This window comes from Bactrocera dorsalis, chromosome 1 (assembly GCF_023373825.1).
Source record: "Bactrocera dorsalis isolate Fly_Bdor chromosome 1, ASM2337382v1, whole genome shotgun sequence".
Taxonomy (NCBI): Eukaryota; Metazoa; Arthropoda; class Insecta; order Diptera; family Tephritidae; genus Bactrocera; species Bactrocera dorsalis.
In genome coordinates this window covers 104,757,367-104,775,709 of record NC_064303.1, presented here as the reverse complement: position 1 = coordinate 104,775,709, position 18,343 = coordinate 104,757,367, and the positions used below count along the sequence as shown (strand labels likewise).

Sequence of the window (18,343 nt, the reverse complement as noted above, 5' to 3'; positions counted from 1 at the left end):
TTTATTAATATTTCATTGCTCTGATAATTGAAATGTGTCAAATATACATATGGAAAATGGAATTCGGCTTACATTTGGTTGTGGGTTTAAAAATGTGAGCGAAGAACAAATGTGGACTTTTGGTAGAACCGCAAATTAAATATTAATAAGTCGACTATTACACTACTAAGACTTTATATTTGTCCATTAGCATAAACATATAGTATGCACATATGTATATAACGTTCAGTTTGAATTTGTGGGGTTTTTACATTATTAAAATGCGGTAGGTTTATTATTACTAATCTAATGATGATGCATTGGCTGACTCATCAGTTCTCAGAACGTTGTCTAGAAGTTTTAAGTTTTTAACTTATTATAATACAATTGCATTAGCTTTTCTCTATCTTCGCCCTCTCTGGTTTTCTTCCTATATCTTCCTTTCTCTTTCGGCCTTTTTCTTTCTCCATCACACCTTTTCTCTCCCACTCTCTCTCTTACTTTGAAAGGGACATATGTATTGAATCCGAAGATTAGTATGCACTTCACCTGACTCATAAAAACTTTATTAGGTCTCAGGATTTCGTTTGGTCAGTCTAGCCACGAAATTCTGCTCATAAAGCCATAATCAGCTGATTGCACTATTAGTACATAACTAGAGGACCTTTAAGAAATCATATTTCTAAACTTTCCAAAATTATTCCGATTATTCTTTCTAGTTTTTAAATATTTATTTTTTCGTTTTATAGTTTTTATTTTTAGTTGTTTCTACAGTTTGACATATTTAACGAATTTGTACGAGGTTGGCCTTTTACGAGGGCTGTCCGATAAATAACCGACCTCAACGTGAAGCTAGCGGCACATCTGAAAAAAAGTTTCTACTTCAAATTGTCCATATTATAATAGCTACTCGCCAAAATTTCAGAAATTTATCTTGCGCAATTATCTGTTGACAGTCGTTTTTGTGAGTCTATTTCGGTGATTTCCCCATAATGGAAAAAATTGAATATCGAGCTGTAATTAAATTTTTATTTTTGAAAGGCAATACGCCTTCACAAATCAGAGATGAGTTGGACTCTGTGTATGGTGACTCTGCACCATCGTTTGCCACCATAAAATTTTGGGCAGCTGAATTTAAACGTGGTCGCAGGAGCTTGGAAGATGATGAACGTCCGAGTCCAAAACTGTACCACTAACGATAACATCGCTAAAGTTCATCAATGTACTAGTGCCGGATTAAAGTTAGGGAAATAGCTGAGATTATGAAGATGTCAAAAGAACTGTTTGTCACATATTAAACCAAGATTTGGGCATGAGAAAGCTGTCCGCGCGTTGGGTGCCGCGTTGCTTACGCTAGGCCAAAACTTGCGCGCATGAATATTTCCAGCGCTCTGATGGCTCAGTTTAGAGGCAATAAGCCGAGTTTTGGCGCCGATTGATAACTGTAGACGAAACTTGGATTCATCAATTTTTACGCCCTAATAAAAAACCAATCTAAACATTTTGAAAAGGGGCCAGCCCCAAAAAAACCTAAAGCTGTGTATTCGGCTACTAAGTGATGCGAGTGTTTTTTGCAGCCATGGAATTATTTTTATCGACTATCTTGAAAAAGGAAAAACTATAACAGGAGCATACTACGCATCATTATTGGACAAGCTAAAGGAAGAAATTTCGAAAAATCGGCCACATTTGCAAAAAAAGAAAGTCTTGTTCCACCAAGACAACGCACCATCTCACACCTCAACAGTCGCCATGGCGAAAATCCACGAATTGCGGTTCGAACTGCTTGACCACTTATTCACCGGATCCAGCACCAAGCGACTTTTTTTTGTTTTCTCAACTTAAAACTGCGCTCGGCGGCCAGAGATTTTCGTCAAATGAGGAGGCAATCTCTTTCGTGAACTCGTATTTTGCAGACAAAGACGCCAAGTACTATTTGGAAGGGTTGCAGAGATGGGAGCATCGCTGGGAGAAGTGTGTGGAGTTCCAAGGAGACTATGTAGAAAAATAAAAAAAAAAAATTTTGAAAAAGTCGCGTGCATCATGGTTAGGTCGGTTATTTATCGGACAGCCCTCGTATGTCGAAGAGTTTTGTGTATTTATTACATCAAAAATGTCAAACTTTATTATAAAATTGTGAGTCGCCAGATCGGTACACTAGGGTTGCTAATTATCAATCAATTAAAAATCTCTCAAAATAATTGAATTCATACTTGTCAAACAGATCTAGTCACTTTCAAAACTGGTTTGTCAGCTATCATTCTAAAAATTGTACACCTCAAGACACACCCTGTGTTTGCATATATTCAAAAGTGCATGTCTATACAATTTTAATACCGTTGGGATGATCTCGTACACTCGTCCGTTTCCTTCCGGGTAGTGAGGCTATGTTATATTTCATTCTACGCTGTGTAAGTGTGTGTGTGTATCTCAACACTTAACCAAAAATGTCGCTAACGAATTTGTTGTGGCAAGCGATTTTTAGAAATAAATTTTGTTTTTATTTTTATTTTTGTATTTGCAACTGCTTTCTCTCGAATGCACATTTAAATATGCATAAGTGTTGTAGTTGTTGGCGGTTACATGGTCGGTGACTGTAACTGATTTGCCTGCCACTGTAGTTGGTTTTGTAAATCTAATGTAATCGAATCTACTACTACTACAATAGCAATCAACTAAAAGCTGATAACAACATGCAACATGACAACGTGGTGACAATAACAACAACAACAATAACTTACAAACCTATAGCAAATGCATCGATGAAGTAAACCTGCACGTACATATACTTACACTTAAATATATGTATATGCATGTGCAAGTATTTTATTGCCAGACACACATACATACATATATATATATGCATGTGGTATAAGTGTGTTTGTGTGTGTCCACTGTCGCTTTGGCTGTGGCGTTAGAGCTCTTGGCCGCAGCAACATTGGCAATTTTGTTAACAATATCAACGAACGACTGCAACTGAGCAAAACAAGAATAATAACAACAACAACATCGAAAGCAGCAACAACAAGTTTTGCAACATTTTCGCTTGTTAGTTGTGAGCGTATCGTAGTTGTTGCTGCAACACTTACACTTACAAATTATTGTTGTAGTTGTTGGTAACATTGCTGTCGAGTTGTTAAGCAACAACTGCGCGACTGAACAACCGACAGCTGGCAACTAACAAACAAGCAGCACCATATTATCATCGATTTGTTGATGAAACTATTTTAATTTGAACCGCACACAGTTACAGCTACATCCTGTGTAGGTGAGTTTGTGTGTATGTGTACGTGTGTGAGCTACCTTGCAGAGAAATGCCGTAGGACGTGCCAGTTGTCCGCTGTAAGCGTCATTTATTTCATGCTGGTGTGGTAAAGCATGAGCCGGTCGAAGAGAAGACTTTGGACTCGAAATATTAGGGCTGAAGTTATGCTTTAGATTTTCGAAAAAAATATAGTTCAACTTCCATAAAACGAACTACTATAACTCGAAATGTTGAATCGTCAATAGAAGTAAAATGTCATACAAATTCCATTCTATAAATCGAACTTTTCATTCGGCACGTGATTCTCTATGTCCTCTAAGAAAATATAACAGCAGCAACTGAGAGTCTACTCGAAGACCCTGGAGAGTCAATTCTCAACTCGGCAACTCGGACTGACGTATGGAACGACTTGGCGCATTTTATGTCGAGATCTTAAATTGAAAGCGTGCAAAATACAGCTGGTGCAAGAGCTGAAGCCACTCGACCTTCCCAAGGGACATCGCTCCACTCTATGGGCTCTTGAACAGTTCCAAGAAGATCCGATCTTTCTGAGCCAAATTTTGTTTAGCGATGAAGCCTTTTTCGGGCTCAATGGGTGTGTAAACTAGTAAAAATGCCGCATTTGGGACGAAAAGCAATCAGAAGAGATTAAAAAGCTGCCATTTTATCCAGAAATAAAGTTTAATGTGGTTTGTGGACCGATGATTCCATATTTTTTCAAAAATAATGCCGGTGAGAACGTAACCGTCAATGAGTCCGTTATCGCAGCATGATAAACGACTATTTGATGCCTGCAATTAAAGCTCGTGATCTTGGCGACATTTAGTTTCAACAAGAGGGCGCCATTTCCCATACAAAGCATCAGTCAATAGATTTATTGAGAGAACACTTCAGTGAGCCGATAATTTCACGATTTGGGACGGTCGATTGGCCACCAAGATCGTGTGATATCACACCGTTAGATTTTTGCCTGCGGGGATATGTGAAGTCTAAAGTCTATGCGAATAATCCCGCTTTTTTTCAGGCCTTGGAGTAAAACATTACGCATGTCATTCGCCAGTTACCAGTCGAAATGCTCGAACGAGTCATCGAAAATTGGACTCATTGGATGGACCATCCGTATCCGCGGCCAACATTTGAAAGAGATAATATTCAAAAAATAAATGCCAAAGAATGTACTTTCGAATGTTAATAAAAATTTCCCATTAAATTTTGAAGTGTCTGTGTTTTTTCATGTAGGGAACCTCGAAATGGATTTACAAACTGATAAATCTTGAATTTTGGCGATTTCTGTACTGTACTATTCTGTAATTTTTTCACAAAAAGTTTGCTAAAAGATTTTATTTTTTTTTAAGAATCTTTGCTTTTAAAGATCAACTATTATTTGCTAAATATACGCTATGATTTTTGCCCGAGTGTTTATTCTTTAAACTAGCTGACCCCGCAGCCGTTGTCCTGCGTGAGATTATATATTTTGAAATGAAAAGAAAGTTAAATTTATCATTTAATTTTTTTTTTCAATGTAACGCAGCTTTATAAACAACGTTCCACGTTCCAACGTCCAACTCGTGATCACGCCACGGCCGTGTGAAAAACATAGCATTTCCTTATTTATGCCGGAATATGTTTGAACTGAAATGGAAAATCGTAATTTGGCCAATGCCCGAACATTTGTGATGAGTTCCTCTTTCGTGAATTGATAAAGGGAAGATGGAATTGATATCGAACCACCGGAAGTATCAACCGAAATTGTACCATTTCCAATTTTTAGCGAAAAAGATGTAAAATGTCTTTGGCTATGTCGATGTTTATATCGAAAAGTATGCGAACTTCATTTTCATTCCAGTGATTAACGTGTTCTAACAAATGTAATTGCTGGCTTATTTCTCCAAAACTTGCACATATCGAACGATTCACAGTAAGCAATGACTCAATTATAGTTGAACCGCGTACATTAATCAATAGCAACCGAAGGTAGAAACAATCGTCGCTTTTCGGGTGGACTGTGTAAAATCGTCCTAAGTCAGTAGACACCTTGATGTCAATTTACTGGTTGGCCTTGCTTTCTGCGTAACTATTTCTTCGACGATGCATTCCATGTATAATATCAATGTATTTCCGAATAGAGCAATGTTCTCACAAACGGATCACTGACGAAAGTTGAGAAAAAACTCGTCAATGTTAACTTTGTTGCTGGCGATGTTTCCACTGTCTATATTGTATTCTCTGGGATGAAATACACTCTTTTCCCATTCTCCAAATTAACTGCGAGACGCACAAGATTCGGAAAACTTTCATGAATTGCAAAAGTAAATATCCTACAAAGCGCTTTATTGCAGTTCACGTATCGACCGTATCGTTTAAGACTAATAATCGCCATGTTGCTTCATTTGGTGCCGCACTTACAAACGTATTTTATCGATTACACCAAACTGCAATACTAAACACTGATATGAGTTTTGAATATGATTTAGACAATAATGGTGAATATAGTACGGTCCATGTGTTGTCAACTTCGATATTCACTCTTCTAAGTTGAACGCTGAATGTTCTGTTATCTGGTGAGCGACGCCGATAGAGTTGATATCCATCATTTCCAGTTTGTGTTTCCGAAAGAAAAGCACGTGGATACTGTTTCGTGCATTTATTGTCAGACCTACAAACCGAAAAGGGATTGTAGTTTCCGCAAGGTCCATATTGGTTTCCACCACTTCATATAATACTGGATCTTTCTCTACATCAGGAATTTCCGCATGATTGAGTGATTTCATCAATTTGATCTGGTGTAACCATCATCCACCATCCAAAGAAGAATGTGTGCGTGCCGAAAACCTCTATTTTGCCACTCAACAGAGTACATCTAGCATCCAACAGCACCACATATAAGTACGTTGCTTCAAGGTAAAGTCAATCAAACATCGCAACTGTTGTTTGAAAAGTCGTGCTGTGATGATCGCTTGCTGATTGACCGCGATCCATAATTCCGCACGTATGTCACCGCATCCTGGGAGTACTTCTTGCCTTTCCTTGCCTTGGGCTGCCATACGTTGATGGCAAAACGAACGCCGACCGATATTAGGGCTACCTCTTCGTGGCTTCGTAACAAATTTCATTCTGCAATTGACCTCTTTGTGTAAAACACACGTAAAGTTTTCTCTGACTAATTTTCAATAATTTTTCTTTTGAATAGCCGGAATAAAAAAGCAAGCGACCGAAATTAAACTATTCAAATAATTTACAAATCAAAATATTGAAAAACAAAACAAACAAAAATTTAAAAAAAAAATTGTATGCAAAAAAGTTACTAGTTATTTGGAATTATCCAATTTTATAGACTTTTCATTGCTATTCGGGGTGGAGACAAATCCAACGAATCAATAACCATGAAAATTGGTTCAGCAGATCTCGAGTTATACTTAAGTGTTCGAACAAACCTCTTTGTTTTATATACATACATATACATATACTCGTATGTAGATATATAGATGTGAGGTTTTTTTTATTGTTTTTATTATCGTTTTTTTTTAAGAAATGAAATATTCAAATATTCCTACAAACACGAATTTTGAACAAATGCTTATGATTTGAAATATAAATTTTGTATTTATGAATTGTATTAAATTTTGACATAAAGAGATAAACGGTATCCTATGTCCTTACCCTGGTTTTAAGCTACCTCTCCACCAATTTTCAGCTAAATCGGTTCAGCCGATCTTGAGCTATAAATGGTGTAACTAACATTAACTTTTTTTTATATATATAGATAACATTTTTATCAACAATTTTCGGTCCAGTCAGCATTTTGTAAACAATTAAAATTTTCCCGAGTGTAACTCTAATTATGGACGTGTGTATGTGTGCGCTGTAAAAGGCTTCTTCAAATTGCTTCAGCGTAGTCACTGCCCATCCGGAGAGTCAAGTTGCAACTCGCATACATTTGTTATACTCTCAACCATATTCTCCACATTTGGTAAAAGTTTCCTTTCCTCCTTGCTGCCACTTCCGATTCGATCTCCATTTAAACTATTTTCTTGTTGCCTCGTTCGTCCCACCGCCACCGCCACCGCAGCCTTGCACTTGCTACAGTTGCGGTTTGCTCGTTGACTGCAATTACTTTAGGGAAAACTTTCAAGTCTCTTTGTTCGAAAACCATATGCGTGAGCATCACTTAAACAAAAAGACTTAAGTAGAGCTAATATTTCTAACTGTTCATATGCATACGAATACGAAAATGCATTCATGTGCATTTATTATTACACACATACACAAGCACTTGTAAAATATATTATATAATATATATGTCTATATGTAGGTGAGTGTAAGCATGTGTAAGTGCTTGTTAATGCCTGTTTTGCATTGAGGCAAACAATTAAAAGTTTCTCTCCTAATTGGCTGTAAGAGTGCCTCGGTTAGCATCATTAGCAGGAAACTGCACTCACACATACATATGTATATGCGCCTGAGTTTCTTATTAAAGTGTGTGTTAAGAAGAAAGTTGCCGGAAAGCTGCTGAAATTCTTGAAAATTTTCAAATTGAATGGAAACTGTAAGGATACTAGCAAGATATATATGTGTGTATGTGTTTGTGTATATGTATTTATCTTAGTAATATTATCGCCTATAACTAAGCGACCATTAAATTGCTTTTGCAGCCATTATTAATTCCACTTTCGAAATCACTAAGTGAAATAAGCTTTCTATTTACATTATTAACTCATATAAACAAATTTATTATGGTTGAAATTTCACACATCTATTATAAACCAATTAGCAACTCTATAATGGAAGTTACAACTAAAGTTTAATTCACATTTGAACTCTTACTTACCATCTGATCAAATATGAGCCGGACTAGCACATTTAAAGTGCACAAGAAAATCGAAAGCATTTACATTTGTTTTCCTAGTTCTGAACAACCTTTTTTTTACATAGGTGTCTGAGCTTCATATTCTGATTATTGTTTGGGTATAAATTGTGTCAATGCTAGACTCTTACCAAAAGACGTGATCCTTTTGCAAAAACGACGTTGAGAACAAGGTGAAACTCTTGGTGTTTATCCCAAATGAGAAGCTTTCGTGGAAGCCAAACATCGAAAAGGTGACAATTGTTGTAGAATACCAATTCTCGCACCAAAATGGGTGTATAAAACGTGGTTAAGCCAATAATGTTTAACGGGCCTTAGACTTAACTAGTAAGTGTTTTTTGGCGAAAACTGTCATTAGACTTTCTTGCGACCTGCGAGGGATTTGTGGGCTGGGCGAAAACTTTGGGGAAGAGGTGCAGTGAGTTTTACACGAATAGATCGACGTTAAGAGGGAGAGTAGGAGGTGAAGTCTTCCGTCGGAAGTTCTCCATCAACTCTAGTAGCTTTCAAGCGGTGGATATACTTCTTCGACGTGCAGCATCCTACAGAGATGAATGCATCCACTGTGATAACCAAGCGACACAGCATTCAAAACTTATTAAGGAGTAGATGATTTCATTATTAAGAGTCTCAAGCTTTTCTATATTAGAATTTCACTGATGGCCCGAATGCGAAATCGCCGGAAATTGGCCGATGAACTTGCTAAGGAGAGCATTCCTACAATGATCTTGGCAAGCACTGATCAACAAATTCCCAAAATGAACCGTAAGAGATCCTCCGAACTACTTGCACTTAGCAAAGTCAATCTCGCTACCATTGTAGGGGTTCTGACTGGGCACTCTCCACCACGCACCCACGCACCCACGCGGTACGACTAAATATTTTGTCGTATGTTCTTTGTCAAAGCTCTATCGAGGAAGGCAAAGAGGAATCATCTCGTCACTTTCTCCTCTATTGCTCGGCTTTTGCCAGACTGAGATTGAAATATCTCGGTAGACACTCCTTTGGAAAACCCAGCGTAGTGGCTGAAATTGACATTAAAAAAGGTATGGTAAGCTCAAAAAGTTTCGTCTATCTAGAGGTGACACACTTAAGGATTTTTTGGGTAACATAAAGTACTGATATATGTCCAGAGATCCCTTGGTTTTAGATCAACCTACCTAACCTAAGCTAATATAAGCATAATAAAACTTATGCACTGAATATCGTTTCTTGGGTACTATATGTATGTACAGATAACTGAGTTTCATTATTTTCTGTGCTTATATGTCATATTAAGGAAGTTAATTCTTTGGATAGTCGAGTACTGTCAATTTGATCCTACCCCAATAATTATTTAGGCTATGTTTTAGAACTATGCAACGAAAATGTGAGATTTAAAAAACGAAAACTTACCTACACTTAGCAGATTTTTTTTTACATGTTTTTTAAAGCTTGTTTTAAGTGCAGCTCTTTAAACTACCATATATGTACATCTATAAATATGTCTGGTATATTATATATTGCTATTTATGATACAACCTATTTATAATATTACCTTTGTTTGGTTTATGTGCGGTTTTCATTACGTCAAAATTAATGACAGTTGTAGACAAACTCATGAAAAGGGTTGTCATTTAGTGTTTGTGGGAATTTATGACAAGATTTACTTAGCCAAATTGGCTGTCAAGTGAAAAAGGTCGGAATAAGAAAACGTAATTTGTGCCTGTCAGTCAAATAAACCCGAAATGTCACCACATTTGTCATTTCGCTGCCTTGATTTAATGATATAGTGAAAACATATAGATTTAATGGAATTTTTCGTCATTGAATTCGGGATAATTTAAACTGTATTTTGGCTTCTCTTAGTTGAGGTGGGTTTATCTATCAAATAAAAGATAGATTTTCATCAATTATCAGTTATCATAACGGGCCAAAACTTTGCACCACTAATTGTTTTAAATCATGCAACTTTATGACTAAAAATTGTTCAAATCCAAACAAAATTGTTCAAGCCCCTAGGACCCCAGTATTTATAGTTGATTTTTGACCGAAAATATTGGTGTCAGATATACAATTGAAATTCAGACAGAAACCTTTGCTGACAATATTATTTCTGCGTATCAAAAATGGGTTGAATCGAGTCAATACTTCCCTGAGCCTCCATATACGTACCTAATATAAAGATTTTCGAACTTCCTCGTGACTTTATGCTGGATATATTGTAACTTTACACATATTTCAAGACCTAAAGCTGCAACTTTACTCCAGACTTTTCAGCTTTTTGGGCATTCAGCACATATTCAGCTTTCTCGTATGACCGCTGAATAATGCGCTGAATGCCAAAGCGCTTGAAAAGTCTGGCATTGAATTGCCGCCTAAAGCCTTTCACTCCTTTCTTCTTCGCATATTAATTGTTTCTGTTTGCTTTCGCATTTTAAGTGAAATAATTAAACCAACAAAAAATTAATGAAAACAACAGCAGTAATTATTCAGTTGCAGCGGCCATTGTGTCTAGCCAGTGACTGGGTCGCAATTATGCGTTGAAATGATTGTGTTAATTATTAATTTCGCTTTCATTTGTCGAATTGAAGTTTTTCGCTTAACACTTTATTTATGAATGGCTATCATATAAATTATGACTAACGGTATTTTTAATTTGAAAACCGCACATTGTTTAAGTTAATATGCCATTCTGTGGACTACACTACACTGACACTTAAAAACCGAGGCATGTACTTTTGTGCGTCATTGTTAGGGACACTTTGTCATAAGCAGTAGAATTACGGAATATAATGGCGAGCTCACACTCATATAGTACTTGTGGTGTGTTCATCGTGGTCCATGAGTGGGTGTGTCTATTTATTTATATACGTTTGCGGATAAGTGATATCCCAGCAGAAAGTAGATTTAATGTACATCTAACTATTTTCAAGTTCATAAAAGTAAAGTGGAGTGAGGAGTAGTATAAACTTTGCAAATTCTTCCAAGTTGTCGATGGTTGTTAATGAATTGAGTACGGTGGGCTAATGATACTCGGTCAACTCTTGCTTGCATACTGATTTTTACTTGCTAACATTAATATACCTTCGTCCTTAGTGGCTAACAAATATCTCTTAGCCCTTAGTAGCGGAAAATCTCCACATCAAACCGATTACTTCTTGTGTGAGTTTCAGTTATGGCGCGCTGACAGACACTTTACTAGTGATGGCGCTAAGTTCATCACTACAGCGCTCTCTAGAATGCTTCAGTTTTAAATACACGCTTGTGCATATGTTTATCAACGTGTGTTATATTTTTTCATAATGTCTGTATCAGACTTAATGGACTCATTAAGCGCATACATTTTTCACTTTACTTGCATTTTTTTTTCTGCGAGTGTCTCTCATGTCCACATTGTTTACACAATTTGCAGTGCAATGACCATTGAATGTCCAGTCTGCTTTCACATGAGGTCTGTAGAAAATTAGAATAAAAGCAGAAAGAGAAAGTGCATTATATACTTATATTTGAATGTAAATGGCTCAGCAATTAAAATGAAATATGAGCAGTCCTTTTGTTTGAAATACGTATATCGTTTTTTCCTTTTAAATAACCAACAGCATTGGGTGTGAATTTCTTTTAATTTTTTATTTTAGTATAACGTCTGCTTATACTAAGTATGGTCATATTTTTAACACATCAATCTTCCAGTCATTGACGGTAGTGGAATGATACGTTTGTGTATATATGAACAGCATTTTCTGTATAAAATAAATACTACATATTTATGAATTTATGATTTATGAGCTTGCTTCATATTATGATTCATAAAGTGAGCTGTAAATATTGCATTTAAAAGCATATAGTATAGCATTTAAAATCCAATTTAATTTCACTTTGCTCCATCATTACTACTCTAGATGATTAGCATAATTTTTACTGATAAGAAATAATTAGCACATTTCTTTCTCTAATAAATAATTAAGTATTATGTTACTGAAATATCACTAATCAAACACACACGTTCTTCTGCTCGTTACCCTTTCTATGCGCTTGTTAGCGCTACAATTTTCGTAGCCTACTTTCAGGCGCCAAAGGATTGTTCGTATATCAATTCAAAAGTTCATTTCTCATTCAATTTATAGGATATCTGCAGATATGTTATGCAGAAGTGGAGAGATCTAAAATTTAAGGACGTGGATAAGTGAAAAAATTTGGTAATGAGCGCGGCGTAGTCTAGAAATTTCTTAGCTGACAACTAACCTATTCAATTTGTTTCATAAGATTTGAATTAAATACATATATCTCTATATTATATGTTTAAAGCTACATAGTTTAAAAATGAGTGAAAAATTACTACATGCACGCCCATTTCCTATAAATAATTTTTTTTTTTAAATACCATTTGATCAAATTTGACCCGGGGTTTATATAGCTTCCTCGAGCAAAAAATTGTATATCTTCAATAATTTTTTTCATATGTATAAAAATTAAATATTTTATTAAAAAATTTAATTTTTCCAAAGACATATGTTTTACAAAAATTTTGTGAAACTTTAAAGGGAAAATATTCAAAACCCCGGCATAACGACGTCATTTCCGGCAGTCCCTCCAAAACAAAAAAAAAAATGGCCTCAGCGTTGACATCAGAACATCTTATAGGATCATTTGAAGTAAAAAGAACAAAATATGTCTTTTAATTACGACCAGAAATTATGAATTAGACGAAGTAAAAAAGTGGAAATAGTATTTTTGGCAAATATTTTTAGGAAGAAAATGTGAATTTTAGTGAAAATTTCTCGACTTGTTTTCAAACAGTTGCAATTCAAAAACAATCCTTTGTTCAAGACCTTGTAAATTATATCACGAAGGCCTGTGCCAAGTTTCATTAAGATCGTTTGAGTAGTTTGCGAGAATTCTTGACAACGAACTTTAAAAACTCAGAAAAACGCGTTTAAGGTGACTATATACATAGCTGGCCTCGAGTGCGCAAATTTTCAAGCCTGTGTCCCAAAAGTATTACCAGGATGAACTTGAACATTTAAGGCAATATTTTAGGGATGTTATAGAATTAAATATGACAATAAAAAATAGATTTTTTTTTGAAACCGTGAACTCCAAGTAACCCCTTAAACTGTGCGACCAAACTGAATCGATAAAATATGGTTTCCTTCATTGGTTCGCGTTTGATCTCTATATGTCGTAGCTAAGGTTCTTGTATTCATCAAACGCCGAAACCGAAGAAACCAAAATACTCTGAAGTTACGGAGATTTCAGCTCGATCATATAGGCTAAGTTAGGCTAGGTTAATCTGGTAGGCCAATGAGCCACGTATAGACCAATTTTGGTCCTTTCCGGTACCAGATGGAGTTCAGTTACTAGGTCGTTTAGGATGCCTGCGCGTGACGCGAATTTTAACAGACTCTGTGACTTCACTATCAATACCTCCTCCAATGTATCATGCGTAGGGACTCCAGGCACTTACAGCGTAGTCTTGCCAATGCGGGGACAAGAGATGCTCCATTGATTTCCTGTTGCCTTGCTCTAGAAATTTCCAGTAGTCTTCTCTATCAGTCAGCCCCATACACCGGGCGTGTGTTGCAACCAGATAGTCTCTTCCCTCAAGTGCCAATAGGACTTTTCTGTACTTCTGATCTACCGTTTTGCACATGACTAATGCAATTTTGTATCCAGGTAGCTCGTTCCATAGGGTTTTGTTTTTCTTTACCATGTTTCTGTTCAAATCGTCGCTGAGACAATGTATGAGTTTCCCAATGTTGATCACATTTTCGGGTGTTAGCCGTACACCATTCTTGGTGATCTCGTCCACTATTTCATTGCCCTCAATGCCTTTGTGGACTGACACCCAGCAGAGCTGAAGTTGCTTGCTTCTGGCAACACTTTTCATTGCTGCCTTGCTTCCCAAGACACTGCTGGCCGATATGCGATACGAGGTTAAAGCTTTGTTTGCTGCTTATATGCCTTCATAGGTTGTTTACTCTGGAACTGCCTTAGGCCTAACTCTGTACAGCATATACCCGCACTGATAATATGGATTTGTATTAAATAAAATACTTGACAATGTATTTTGTCAATCCGGTTCAAATTTGATGGCATTTATTCCATGGTAACCAAGCATTTTGAAAGTTCACTTTACTAACCACCCTGTTCATACTGCTTCCGGCATTTTTTCCTTTTTTGGCACACATTCATTCTTATTTCCAAACAATTGGCACGGCTTGATATACGAGTGTGTAATGAAGAAATACTGACTTGTACACAGCAGCTGCCCCAACAGCTGCGTAGTTAGTGATAGCCATTGTAGCACAAATTTCTGGGTTGCACCCTACTCGTTGCTTTTAGAAATATTTCTATGTAACTAGTTGCGAGATAATTGCTCAATTGCACCATGAGAGAGGTCAATGTATGCAATGAATGCCAATAAGCTGAAATATTGCAGTTTTCTAAATATGAGAGATATATGTACAATCATACATATACTATACATTCACACACATACAGATACGTACTATACATATCTCACATACACACTCGTTTGTACAGCGCTCGGTGCCATATTTACTTAGTAGCTTATACCCAACGCAGTTATTGCTGCGCAAAGGGATGTTGTCAATATTTTTTTTTCAAAATCTATGTAAATATTCAAACATTTCTCTTTAACTTTTTATAAGCTTGCTTGAAAACTACTAACTAAACTGAAAAAGTTGTCTAAAAAATCAAAATTTTTCACTAGAAATTCTCTAAAGTTTCCCCTGAATGGTGCACTGGGTTTAAATCGGCACACGAACACATCGCATTTCTTTCGCCAATACCGAAATACAACCAACGCAATAATATGTATATACATATAGTATATTCCGTGCCACATTGCAAATTTGTATTTATGTGCATGCCCATTTCATTATGTGGCCTTTGTGGCCCCTGTTATGGGTCGTTGGCGCTATTAACTGCCAAGCGGTTGTATGGCCAAAAAACGGTCGCTGGGCCGCGGCAAGCGCCAGTGCGCCGAACACTTTGCATCCGCTCAATATTTGCACATTGACATACTGCCTTTACTGCTGGTCATTTGCTCTGAGCCATTTTTGTTGTGAGACTGTAAATTTTGGTTGCAGCTGTATGGACGAAGGGCAGGACAGGCAGCAGCAGCAAAGCATTATTGTATACTACTGTTAGCATGCACATACACATCAGATATATCACTAGTAATGGTCGGTTTAAAATGTTTGGCTTTTATGGCACTAACTCGTAGATATATTATAATAACGATCGGATTTTGTACGCATAATAGTTGTCTGCCAGCCAATCTTTGCATATAAAATAGGCTTAAACAACCGAGTAAAAACCATTTTGGCTGTTGTCCATAATTTTTGGCTAATTCTTAAGCTAATGGGAGCATAGTGTTCACATATATACATATTTTTGCATTTATTGTTAGTATTGTTGCTGCGGTTAAACTCGTAAATATGAATTTGTCGATGTTGAAGAGCACGAAAATTAAAATTTGTATGAAGTATTATTTCATGTGAAAGAACATCAAGAAAAAAATATAAAAAAAATTACTATATGCATAAAATATGTTATAAAGGGTGATCCATTTCGAGATTCCCTACTTTTTGAAAGAAAAAACGCAGAAACTTCAAATTTATTGCGGAATGTTTATTATCATTCGAAAGAACATTCTTTGGCATTTATTTTTTGAAGATTATCTCTTTCAAATCTTGGCCGCGGCTACGTCTCAGATGATCCAGCTGTTGAGTCCAATTTTCGATGACTTGTTCGAGCATTTCGATTGGTAAATGGCGAATGACAAATGACACGCGTGATGTTTTGCTCCAATGCTACATAGACTGTAGAATTTGCATATCCAAAAAGTCTAACGGGATATCACACGGTTTTTGGTGGCCAATCGACCGGCACAATACAAGGATTGATCTGCTCACCGAGGTGTTTTCTTAATAAATTCATTGATTGGTGCGATGTGTGGGAAGTGGCGCCGTCTTGTTGAAACGAAATCTCCCGGCATTTCAATTTAAGACATCAAATAACCGGCTATCATGGCGCGATAACGGGTGCTATTGTCGGTTACGTTCTCACCGCTATTATTTTTGATGAAATATTGACCACACCAAACCGTTTTTTTTTTGTAACGAAACGGCAGCTCTTGGATCTCTTCGTCCCAAATGCGGAAATTTTGCTTGTTTACATACCCATTGAGCCAGAAATGGAGGTCATCGCTGAACAAAATTTGGCTCGAAAACGTCGAATCTTTTTGGAATTTTAGAAGAGTCCAACGAGTAACCTTAAGACCACTTCATAGTGTTTGATCCTGTTTAAACACGATGCGACTGAGTTTTTCCGTCGTTTCGTCGACGAAACATGTAAAAATTGAAAAATACAGCAATAACTAAAAAACAGTCGAAATAATGTATTTCACTTGACGACTGCGCTTCATGAAAGTAAAGACTTTCGTATCGATCGAAAATAGAAGAATGTAGATAGCTAGAGTGGCTGTCTGACAACGCTCCTAGCCCATTACGACGAGATACCACCGTGACTAATATCCCCTCACCCTATTGTCTCCTCTCTGAACCACTCCGAGCTTTTGATGAGACTCATGAGTACAAAAAGTTTTATTTGTGGGACATATGAAACCGCGTGAAGAAAACCTCGACCGATAGTTGCGAATCTTTTTCTGTATAAAGCCTTGCGTATAGAAGATGTTTTATAATCTCCTCTTCCTCAACCTTCTGGCAGCTCCTAGTCGTTGTGTGGCCCACCTAGTCTGCTGGTATATCTGTCAATTGGGTAGTGACCTATTAGCATTTCTACAAGAGTTTCATTCACACCTCGTTTGCTTGCTTATTGTTCAAATCAGGGATTAACCCCACCCAGACTCAGATAAATTTGTAACATGTTGATTGACTAAATATCTACAAGTAGACAGGGGCATATAAATCCCCTCTTTTCGGGAGTCTAACTGTAGAGTGAGCAGCTCTGGTAAGTTCATCTTTTCATAATTATGAGGGATATCAAAAAGTTAATGACCACAAGATTAGGCCGGTCACAGGAATGAATTTTTCAAAACTAATAAGAGTTACTCGCTGGATTGGAATTGGGACCGAAAAAGGAGGATACCATCGACTCACATATCTCATGTTTTATTTAGGAGAGAAGGTTCAATTTGCTCAAAAATCAATTGACGGAGTTCAACCGACTGAAATACTGCAGTATTTTCTAGGTGGAAGTATTTGCGGTCAGGAAAGCGGCTGAGATAGCTAACAATACAGGAAACCCACATAAAGAAGATTAATGTATACGTCGTTTGTCAAGCCGTAATTGAGGCAATAATCTCAGAAGCAGGAAGGCAGTAGATGTAGTAGGCGCCGGAAAGCAGCTGCATATATGTATACTGTCTTCCAGGCCATAAAGGAAACGAAATAGCAGATAAGATTATCAAAAGTGCCATCCATTGGACGTTAAAAGCGACATACAACTAAAACTTCGAAAGAGCTGACAGACGGATCAGAGCGAGATGAAATGTTTTAAGAATATGCCTGATCGCCAAGATTACGTGCCAGAACCTCAAGGGAAAACATGCATGCGTTTTATTCACACGGTCTCTGTCCAGCAATATCTTGAACTCCGCTCGGAGCTTCGCATTACCAAGGACTAGCTAAAGTTTTAAAATCAGATATCAAGTCGCTCTTCTGGTTCGCAAAAAGCATTGACGTTCTATAAGACAATACTTCAGCTTAAATTAAACTGTAACCTTATCTGACAATACTAAGTACCAGTAGGTCTATTTTATGTGTAGAGGGAACACCACTATGGACTCGTCGAATTTTCTCAGCTTGTGTGAGGTTACAAATGAAGTGGTGAAATTATTAGTCATAAGAAAAATAATGACAAATCTCACTATGTTTTTATATTAACCTGAAGGTCGGCATATAATTATTTTCCACCCAGCACTAAGATCTGTAGTTCGTCCAATTTCATGTAGTTTAAAAAAAATTAATTTCTTAGTACATTTATCGTCACTATCTTGGGTTGCAACCAATTTACAGAAAATATGATTACTTATTCATTGAAATTGCCGCTTACTGCAGACCTATATTTGCGTCTAAATTGAATTATATCGACCGGTCGAAGGTCATAGCAGTGCAATAATTATGTCACAAGTTATACAGAGGGTCGATCTAGATATCGCAGTTACAGCAGAAAATCTCTAGCAAAAAGCAAGCTCAACTCACTTC

At 36.8% G+C, this 18,343-nt stretch overlaps 1 protein-coding gene across 1 annotated transcript in view; it reads left to right on the top strand.

The window, feature by feature from the left end:
- The window catches only part of LOC105232995 (neural cell adhesion molecule 1), a 287,944-nt gene that overhangs the window by 1,808 nt on the left and 267,793 nt on the right, over positions 1-18,343 (top strand). The window lies entirely within an intron of this gene.